We start from the raw sequence: 11,174 nt of genomic DNA, 5'->3' as shown, positions 1-11,174 counted from the left end.
ATTAGCTTTTTTTTTTCTTGCAAATGGCAATAGGCTCTCAGAGGTCTCTGTTTTTTGTGTTTATCAGCAACCAGGAGCTGGTTTATTCCACAGCCCAAAAACTGGAGTAGCTGCAGTGACCCAGAGAAGGATGAGGTTGCAAAGCACTCACAGCTGCAGCAAAAGCAGGGCATCACCCCAGCCTGGAGATTAAATGCTGCAGGCAACTTTCTGCAGCTCAGAGACAGCTTTTCTTTTCAATTCCATATCTGAATCTGGGTGGTGACTTAATTTTCTTCTGCTCACAGAAAGCAGGGTTTGGGTTTAAAAAAAAAAAAAAAGGGGGGGGGGGGCCATCAAGAAATGCAGTGACAAATATATTTTGATTTAGTGGGAAGCAGCAGATTCTTACTGACATTTCCCCACCTTCCCTGTACTCTTAGGACTGCTGTAAAAGCTGACATCAAACTTCTAGACTTGGCCTAGGTCCAAGTAAAACTGGAGCCAAAAGAAAAATCTATTTTTGGGAGTGAGAAGGAAGGAGACGGAGAGAAAATAAAGTCAGTTTGTTATTAGAAAAAGAAAAGGGGGAGGAGAGTAGAAGGGAATAATGTGTTTGTTTAACAATGATTTTATTACAAATGTGATGTACAGCGACAGTATGTTAAATTTCCTAGTCAACAGGGATCTATACAAAACAATTTGTGGCAAAAGGAAACAGATGCAGTTCTGTCTGCAGCTTCACACATCTGCTCTGCAAGCCACTGCTCTGCCTATAATTCTCTAGGAGGGATGCAATAAAAATGATATAAAATTTTATTGTGTTAGTGGCACTAGTTATTACAGTGAGGAGCCAGAAAACTTACCCGGGGCTGAGCTTTTCCCATCTTTCAGTGCAGGGTAAATGATGAGGCTGTTGCTGGTACCAGCAATATTAGTGTGAGACAGGTAAAAATCCTTCTGGAGCATTGATCATGCTGCGCAGATGTGGGGACAAAACCAGAGTGGCAAAACTTATTAGTAGAATAATAGGGAAAGATGCATTGGGAAGCATGGAAATGAAATGTTGAACTGGTGTTAAAAATAAAATATTACAAGAGGAAAAAAAAAAACGAAAAAGGTAATCCCAAAATTTATTGAAGGAATCTGTGGAATGTATCTGCAACTGCTCTATTGTAAGATGCTATCAAATATAATTTGCCATATTTTTATTCTGCATTTCAATGGCTATAGCTTGGGAAATTAATCAGAGTGGAATGAAATAAATAATGGTAGCTTTCATTTTGGATCAGAACATATAGAAAAGAACTGAAATAAAACAGCTGACCCCTCCTTAAAATGAAAACTTTGTTTCTTTTGTATTAAATTCCAGAGATTTCCTTTTGTGGGCAGGCCCAGCACAGTGTTCAGTACTCTTGGGCTGGATAAGACATCCATGGAAATACGTTTTTCCTGGGCCTCAGCAGCTGTTTCTGTTCCAATTTTTCCTTGTGATGGCCTAAATTTCAAAGGTCCTGATCCAAGAGAGTGTTTATAAAGCCATTTCTTTAGGGCATGGCTGCGCTTTCAGGGCTGCATTTTCAGGGTGTCCCAGGTCAGACAACTAAATCTGCTCACCCTCTTTTGCAGCCCTGGCATTCCCACCTCAGCCTGAGGTGCTGGCAGCCAAGCCTCCATGGCCACCTCTTCTCAGCAGGGCTGCCCTAGCCCCAGCCTGAGACGAAGGTTTTTGCCAGTTGTCTGAGGTATTTTTCCTCCTGGCGCTGCCCCTGGGCTGAGGGAATGAAGAAGGGACAGCAGAAGGAGGCATGGGTGAGCCACCACGCCCAGCAAGGCCTCCAGAAATGGCCACCACCTCTCTTCATGGCTCCAAATGGCGCCTTGTCCTCTCCAGAGCCTTCACCACCCACTTGGGTCGTGTCATCACGTGCTGAAGCAGCAGCTTCCTCGACTTCTGCACACACTGTGGCTTCTTCTGGAGTTCAATAACTGAAATAAATGATTGGCTAATTTTATCAAGAAACATTTTTATTGAAAAATTGCCAAATAAAAGTCCGAGAAAGCCACAAGCAAAGGTTGGCACCAAGCCCAGGGTCGGTGCTGGATGAAACTCGGATCTGGCCTCTGTCCCACCGAATCTCCCCCATTCTCCAAGCCAGTCTTTGCAGGGTTGGTTTTTATACAGTTTTTTGACTGGATAGTGGGTTGTCTCATCCTTCTGTCCTTCTTGTCTTCCTTGCATATTCATATTTCTTTTCCTCCAAGCTGCCGGTCTGATGAATAGTTTTCTGGGCAGGGATGGACACTTGATTACATTGACAGGAACCAGGCATTGAGATGCACAGCCAGGCCGATGTAGATAAGATTTCCATCAGGTGTTGATCACTGGGTCGTTGGCAGTCCCATCTTCAGAGAGGATTCATCTTCTGGTGGAGACACTCTTCTTTCTATTGCAAATGGGTCACTTCCCCTGTTCCCAGCAGAGACACCTTTATTTCTTACACATGAATGATTTTATACCACATTTTACAATAAAACACGAATTAATTCCACAAAATATATCACAATAACTAAGAATGCCAGGTGCTGGCACCAGCTTTACTGAGGTGTTTGGTGTGGCAGTTTGGAGTTATTCCCTTTCCCTGGGCATTCCATACCACTGAGGTGCTCAATGAAAACTCACCCAGCCTAAGCACGGGCCTTCACCATGTCTTTGAACATGTTATTTTTATTTAGCAGGGTCTGTTATCTGCCAAAAAGGAAGTTTAAAGCACTGACCCAACAATCCCTCTCACCTCACTGAGGCCGCAGCAGGGAGAGCAACACGTTCATCCTTTTGGTTACGTATCTTTCAAGAGATGGAAGTAAATATTAGGCTATGAAGCTTTTGCAGAGCACAATGTTATTTAGAAACTGGAAGACCCTTGCCAGGTAAAACAATAGGCCGACATTTTTTTTTCTCCTCAAACAACTAAATGTTACCCTTCATCCCTTAAGTCTTGTTAAAGCCATGTAAATTTGTATTTGGGACAGACAAATTAGCTTACTCTATTTTTAAAGCAGTTTGGTTTATTGGATTATGACAAACATATTCAGATACCAGAAATCCTAAAAAATTAAAATTTGTTTTACTGTGGAAGATAATAAAATAAATATTGACAATAAGTTCACATGAAACAGAACAAAAGTTAAATCCAGAACCGAAGTTCAAAGGAGCTCTTCAAATGGGAGTGTCCAAATACAACCTTTCAGGATTTTGAGCTGAAGTGATTGAAACTCTTTCACATGAAAATTAATTTGTGTTTGCAGAGCCACACTTAAACACTTTATCCTGGCTTATGTTACTGAATCCTTGCAGTGACCTGTGAGAAATTCTCTGCAGGCTGAGGGGTTTTGTCAGAGAATTGCATGTTATCACTACAACGATGCTAATATTTTGACTCTGTCTCACAAACCAAATATTGCAATACCAGTTTACTTATCCCGAGGCAAAATATTTTGATCTCACTTCCTAAATGAAATCCAAACATTTTTGAAAGAGTAGAGCTTTTCATTCCAAGAATTTCTTTTCCAGCATAAGTGTATTTCAGTGGAACGGTCCTGAGCCATGACAGCTACAATTTCAAAAAGCACAATCTCTTAGAATCTCTCTTGGTAGATACAACCGTACTTTCTGTGTGTTTTTTCAGAATAAACAAACCATAATTTAGAGCTGTAATGAAGAAAACAAACTTTTCAACGCTGGTCTTACGCTGGCTGATTAGAAAATGTTTGAGCAAATGTTTTGCCAGGTAAATACATTATTGATTATTTTAGAATAAAATGAACCAAGCCTATGACTAGGCAAATAAAATGGGTCAATATTTAAGAACAGTTTTATGAGTTCTACACTACTGCATAGGAAAAGCAAATGGCAATGAGATTGTGGTGACAAATATGTTTAAATAAATGTGGTGTTTCTGATGATGTTTGTGACCCATTTCCTTATCTCCTCAGCATACTGAACAATAAAAATAACACAGACTTGGACCCTGGAAAGCAGCTGTCTTGACCTGAAGAAACTCAGAACTCACCTGAGAATGACAGAGTAAGTGGCCAAATTCCTTACTGCTTAAGGTATTGAGACATAAACAGAAAAGGGCCATTGGAATCTTGGCTTGAAACTTTGCACTTCAGCTCAGCATTTCAGATGTCTTGTGTATCAGAAATATGGTGACCTGAAACTGGGGCTTGGCCTATGCTGACAAACTTTGCTATTTGCTAATTGCTGAGGATGATCCAGCTGGAGCATTTGGATGCTCTCAGCACACCAAGGTGCAGAGTCTATCCAGAAATCTGGAACAGACTTCTGGAAGGTTACAGATTCAGAGAAATGAACTGGGATAAATTTCTGGGAGCATGAACTTCTGCAGTCCTACCTAAGTAAGAATAGCTGAGTCCACAGATTATTATGAGGAGATGATTGTATGCTTTTACTTTGTGCTAAAAATTACACTGGAAAATGGGGTTAATAATTCTGAATGTCTTTTTTTCCCCTTCAGCTCCCTTTCATTCATTTCTGGCTGTGCCAACTTCTTCTTTGATTAAAGGACTGCAGACAGCATCAGAACAAAATGCACTTTTTGCATATTTGCTTTATCTGTGATGCTTGAATCATTCTTGTGTCAGTTTTCTGGTATTTTTCATGGTTCAAAGACCTCCCCCGAAATACTAGGAAGGGGCATCTTGCAGAAATACAGTTAGCAGAAAGCAATGTAATGAACAAGCTTGTTTTGGGAACCATGAAGTGCTATCATCCGTAAGAATAATTCTGAATAAACTGTCTGATAGCCTCAAGCCCAGTCTGTTCTTTGTGGACTTGTGGGTAATTGCCACGGTGAAGAACATGCATATATTAAATTACAGGTATGATTTTAATTTATTTTTTTTTACTTAGCTAAATGCATTAAATGCCATGCTTGCTTCACTTAATGTCAGCATAAGGCTCCAGGCATCCTTGTAATGTAATAACCAATGGAGTCACAGACACAGCCACTGTTCTGTGGCAGGTGACAGCACAGCTTTGCATTAATGTGAGGCTATTATTAATAACACTAATATATTCTCTTGTAGAGATAACTCATATTGCAAAAAGGTTATTATATTGGAATGGTTTAGTCTGGCTGTTTTCTACACTTCACTGAATAATGCCACATTTGGAACCAGCCAGCCATGGGTGTGTCACCGGTAAAAACAAACACCTTGCATCACTGTGTTAAGTTCAAACCTTGCTTTTCTCTGCTTGGGTTCTGAGCCATGGCTGCTACCACAAGACTAATAACCATAGGATTAGCAGAAAATGCATCGTGTGTGTGCCGCAAAGGATATGGCTGATCTTTAGGAGATGACAAAATAAAATCATTTATGCCTCAAGAGAAGCAGAACAGCCTCACAGCCCAGCAAAAGTTTCCATCCTATTTCACAGGCCCATTCTGTAATTAGCATCTTAAATTGTATTATCTGTAACATAAGGTCATAATGCAGGAGCCTGGTGGCTTATGTGAACTGCAAATCACTGCCCTGGTAAAAGAGCTTTGCAAGGAGACACCATAAAAGTCACCCAAACTGCGACAAGCAAGGGAGAAAGTTATGCTTTAAAATACAGAGCAGCTCATCTCACAAGCCAGCTGGCTGAGAATAAATAGTTTACTATTGTAAATCAGTGGTAGTTTCTAGGTGTTATTTCTCTTTGTATTATGCAGTCACTAGGAGTCAAAAAGCATTAATTCTCGGAATATTTATACATTAATATTTGACACAAAATACGCTACAGATAAGAAAAGTTTTCAAAAGCAGCAGACTGACCTAAGCTACCTCCCAGTCACAAACCTCTTAAGGAGCTTTTGAAAACCTCAGCCAAAGGGTTTGGTTTTGTTTTGCTCCAAGTGCAGGCAGGAGCAGGGACCTGCTGGGGTGTGCAGAAGGTGTCTCCTGGAAAAGTCATTGGAGTGAATCTCAGAGGTGGCCATGCTGGCTGCCTGCTTTTGACAACAGGGTGTCCTGCCCTGCCAAGGGCTGCAGTTTCTGGTCACCTCGTGTGACCTGGAGGCAGCCCCAGGCCTTCCCTCCCTGTGGTTGTTCCATCTGTCCCTGGAATTGGTTCCCATTCAGTACAGTCACACACCTCTGTGGTTATCAGTGTCCCCCAGGATGGACATGTAAGAAAACAGAGAGCCTGGGGGGCATTTTATATAGCACACTGGAGAAGGAGACACAAGTAGTTGGTGTTTCTGGGGGCATATGGTTGAGACACAGGACATTTTGTTCCTCCAAACGATTTGCCAAATATTTCTTACAAATCCACTCTCAAAACTAGTAAGATCTATCGAAGTTCCCTGGGATTTATAACAGCCTAATAACCATAATAAATGACTGTATTAGCATGGGGTGGTCAATAGATTTTTCTTGAAGTCATAGATAAAAACGAACAGCAAAGGAGAGGAAACCCTTCATATTAACACGGTGGGAGTTCCTGTATTAATTGGTGCATAATCAGGTACAGCTGCTAATAATCAGGCAGCTCTTAAAACTGACACACAGAGTACTGCCAATGCAGCCTGAAGAGCTAGCAAATACCTAAATATTCTCTGAAATTCAGGTTGCTGGATGAAAGTCATGTTTTCTTCCCAGCTTACAGATCGCCAGTCCTGGGCTCTGCTTATGTCAAGAGGAGACACTGTGGGATTCCATAACCATTTCTTCCCCTTCTTGTAGGTCACTGAAAAGTATCTGTCAAAATATACTTTTTTTTTCCCCTGTGTCCTGTATGTTGATAACACCAGTCTTCAGAACACTCAGTTTTCTTGAGAAGACATCCTGCACGTTCTGTGTGGGATCTTCTTTTATTTCTTCTATTGTTGTCCTCTGGAGAAATTACGCACCTCATCTTGCCAGAGCTACCCCAGGGTCACACAACAGCGGGCAAGTTCAAATAAGGATGTAAACTCAAGAAACCAAATTGATTGTGTAGCAACAAAGGATTGAGCTGTTGATTACAACCTTGGAAGCACTTACAGGCACAGCAAAAAATCCCCAAACATTTAGGAAACCTACAGTGACTCTAACAACAGCTTCTTGTTCTAGCTGTCACTTAGGGTTTTTCCTCTGAGCTATCAAAGTCAAGGGGCCAATTGAGTCAAACTCACCCTCCATGGGGCTGGATTTCTGAGTAGGTTGATGATAGGTCATCCTGGTGTTTGCATTATCTTTAATATGCAAGGGATTTTTTTGTTGCTATTGAATGCGAACAAAGCTTGAAGGATCTGTCTCTGCTCACTCAGGGTCTCCTGCTCCCCTGCAGCCTTGGTGTGGGTGTTCCATGTTCACATAAGCTGGTGGGATATCTTTAACATGCAGCTTGACAGCTCTGCTTTGTGAAGAAGGTTCTGTGGGGCTGAGCTTTTCCTGTGCTCTTTAGAAGGTGAGCTGAACTGCATTTAGAAGCCCTTATGTGATGTTTTATTAATCCCATGGGTCTACTTGCACAACATTTATGTCCTTTGGCTTCATGACACTTTTACAGTGGCCACACAAGTGACCGGATTGCTACACACTAGTCATTTCAGGATTTGTTCTGCCAAACAGAGCTATCCCAAGGTTTGTATTACATTCCTTTAAGAATGGCTTTTGGGACACATGAAACACCTTTTCTTGCAGTCAGTCACAGCTGTGACAGATTTCATGTGTGACTTTACAAAGCTAATCAGCAGCTGCATTTGTTTCTTCTCTCCAAAACACCCTTCTCTAGCTTAGCCTAGGTGTTCCTTGCATGAATATTCATAAATCTGCTGTTAATTAAGTGTGAGAGATGTGCTCTCTCCTATTATCTGAGGTTCTTCTTTCTCTTCACCTCTGCAGCATGCTGACTTTATGATCTTCCCCCCCAAAGAAGTGAAAGGATAAACGAGTAAATACAGACACTTGTGTAAAAGCTGGTGCCACATGTTGCCTGGCTACTAATAGCTGTGAGAGCTAAATGAGCCAACCTGCTCTGGAGACAGGTGATGAACAAATAGGGACCTCAGGAACAGGAAAAAGCACAAAGGGGAGGAGATTAACTGAGTTCACATGAGGGAGCAAGGGTTAAACACTTCGAGAGGTGCAGGCTGATGTCCCTGCAGTAATCACTGTTTTTATTTATTGCTGCCTCTTTTTGCTGGTTATTGCTATGCCAATGAAAGAATTTCTTTTTTTTTTTTTTTTTTTTTTTTTTTTTTTTTGTCCATGCCCTTGTTTTCTTCCTGGCCTGACCCTATGGTTTAGTTTTTCTGACAGAGGTGCAAAGGGTTTGGATGGGGGTTCTGTAATTTTGTTCCAAATGTGTTATTTTCTTGAGTAGACCTTGCTCTGTTTCACGCACTTGAAAGGCACAAGCAAGATAGAGTGAAATCAAAAATGGTGCAAAGAAGGTCTTGCAGAACATCACTTGATGCTACTTATCAGTTATGGTGGTTGTTATTTTGTGGTTTGGGTTTTGTTGGGTAGGTGGGTTTTTTTGTTGGTTTTGTTTTGTTTTGTTTTGTTTTGTTTTGTTTTGTTTTACAGGCTCATCAGAGCAAATAGATACTGGACAAATCCCTACAGCTTGAAATATTTGCCTGAGAGCCTCTTCTGCTTTTTCCAGAAATGGTGTCTACATTTGATTCCATTTTTCAATATACTAAATGTGAAACTTTCTCTTTGAAATATGCAATAGTTTCTTATCTGTCCACATAGTGATTCTACAGAATTTATTTCGTTTTTCGGTTTTCAAATAAGAAGAGAGGAAAGAGGCTTTTGATTGGAAGGAAAAATAAATATGAGGAAAATAATAGAAAGCTGGAGAAAGTGGGAATAGAGTGTAAGAGATTTATTGAAAACTCTGAAGAGAGGAGCATGTGTGGGGAACTGTCCTAAACTGGTGATTGCACTTTAAATTCTGCCTCAACAGTTCCTTGTATTTTGTGAATTGGTTTTGCCTAGATTGTATTTTAGGCTTGTAGATTTTATGTTTATTTGTTGGTTTTGAGGAATGCTGTGCTGAAGAAACACGAAGTACCAAAAATAGGGCACAAATTCACTCTGGGGTACTGCTGGTGATCTCATTTACAGGAAAGCCTCATACTGGGTTATTTTGGATAACACAGGGTACTGTGTGTATCTCTCTCTTTATTTAGCGTGTAGTCAGCATTAAAAATAACATTTCACCATATGTGAAGAACAAGAAGTGATCAATACTAAGTCAGGCTACCTTCCAAGGAGGGTCTTATTTTTATTTTTTTTAATTTTTTTAAAATTTGGTTTTGTTTATTTGGGGTTTTTTTTTTCCAAATAGTAAAACCATAAAAACATGAAAGAATAATACTATAAAAACTTTATTCTGTGTTGTTCGAAAAAAAAATTAATCCTTAATTATTACTGTTGTGTTATTCTATAATTCACAAGGGTGTGAATCCTGACAGCTTTGGAGGTTTTGGATACTTCTGAAGATGTACATCAAGAGCTGTCATGCCTTTTCTGAAGGTAAGAACAGTTACCATGCTTTCTTTTGGGGTAGAAGGAGAACCAGTGAGCTTTGGTTTCCTTGGTTTGTGTGTATCCAAGTTTTCCTATACGAAAAAGTGTTGTAATCAATCAAAAGATAAGATTTGACATCCCCCTGAAGCCTTTTTTACCTCTTTGAACTGCAAGAGCAGTTTTGGAAGTATCTTAATATTGCTATGATGAAATATACTGCAATTGAAGTAGAACCATTCAGGCTAAAAATGAAAGAGCTTTTTTCCATTAACTTAATATATTTTTACTTGCTAAAAGTTTGTGCTGCACTTAAGATGTAGACAATGCTATGAAGGGATGAGGAGCCTGGTGCATTTTAAGATCTTCATGATTCATCTCTCTCAGGAGAGTGCTCAGCAATAGAAAGCTTACTGAAGACAGTTAATTCTAGTCCTACCAGAGGGACAGCAATATTGAATATTAAAGCAGCAGATATGAAATAAACCCGAAACGTCATTGGGAACAACTGAAATGGATGGGTTTGCTCATTGTGTTTGTATCTATCAGATACTAGAACAAGGCCCCTGTTGGATGGTGGGTATCTGTTTGTCAGCCCCCATACTCGCTGGTATTTCTGGTGTCCTCAGTTTCTGGAACCTCAGTAAGCTGTGCTTTATTGTTCTGGTGGAAAAAATGTGTAAATTATAATAATTTGCATAAATCGTACGTAATACTTCACTCTGGCTCTTTTGCAAATGTAAAAGCAAAGCTTTTCACGGACAGCTTGACTGTTTCACCCTGTCCCTTATGCCTGCAAGGGAAAATTTGAATTATAACACTAGAGATGTTCTCTGGCTGATACTGTGGGACAGCGACATTTTTCCTTTAATTTTAAGCCTCCTTGTCCTATTGTTGATATGGCTTTCCATATTTGAGTCTTGAAATGTACTTTTCTGTTAATCTTTCCATTTACTCTGTCCTCAACCTGCTACTCAAATGGTATTTCTGATCAAGTTTTGACTCATCAGAAGAGAGAGATAGAAATTGAATGTTTCTTATACCTGTCTATGAAAACCTCAGTGTAAATCTACCTGGGAGGTGAGGGGCAGGGGATAAGTTGTGTTTCTGTTGCTGCAAGTTCTGGCTGTGGTTGCAAGCACACAAGGTTAGTTGTTGCTTACCATCCTAGAGGTTGTCCTTGCACTTGGTGTCCTCTTCCTAAGCCAAGCCAGGCTCATGTGAGTGCATGAAGAGCTTGAGGAGGGCCTCAGGTGTCCCAGGAAAAGCTGAAGCTGGACTGTGGGCTGTGAGAAATAGAATGAGATGTCAAATGTTGGGTGACCTCGTTCTAGGAATGTGAGGAATAAGAGGTGAAGTGGGAAGAATGCTGCATGTCACATACTGAGGGGAAAACTCTTTGCATCTGCAGCTTCGGGCTGGGAATAATGAAAAGGTTATTAGAATGAAAAGATGGTGGTTAGGGTGCAGCTTGTGGGGAGGATCAAATATGAAGGAAGCTGAAATTAGACTGCTGGTCAGCTACCTATGCCATATGAAATACGTATAGATGGCTTTATAAGAGCTTCTGAAAGATGTGCTGAACAAAGAGACGTTCTCGATGGTATGAAAATGGCTATGCAATTTTCTTCCCTTCGCTTCTGCCTTACTCTTCTTCTTGTCTC

General features: G+C 40.5%; 1 long non-coding RNA gene across 1 annotated transcript; it reads left to right on the top strand.

Moving 5' to 3' along the window:
- The first annotated feature begins 8,535 nt into the window (after positions 1–8,535).
- Positions 8,536–10,935, top strand: LOC136358511 (uncharacterized). The gene is made up of 4 exons (XR_010743134.1): positions 8,536–8,646; positions 9,442–9,519; positions 10,060–10,153; positions 10,845–10,935. It is a non-coding gene; the product is annotated as an uncharacterized lncRNA (long non-coding RNA).
- The last annotated feature ends 239 nt before the right edge of the window (positions 10,936–11,174 follow it).

This window comes from Sylvia atricapilla, chromosome 3, assembly GCF_009819655.1.
Source record: "Sylvia atricapilla isolate bSylAtr1 chromosome 3, bSylAtr1.pri, whole genome shotgun sequence".
NCBI lineage: Eukaryota > Metazoa > Chordata > Aves > Passeriformes > Sylviidae > Sylvia > Sylvia atricapilla.
This window is presented reverse-complemented; position numbering and strand designations above follow the sequence as displayed.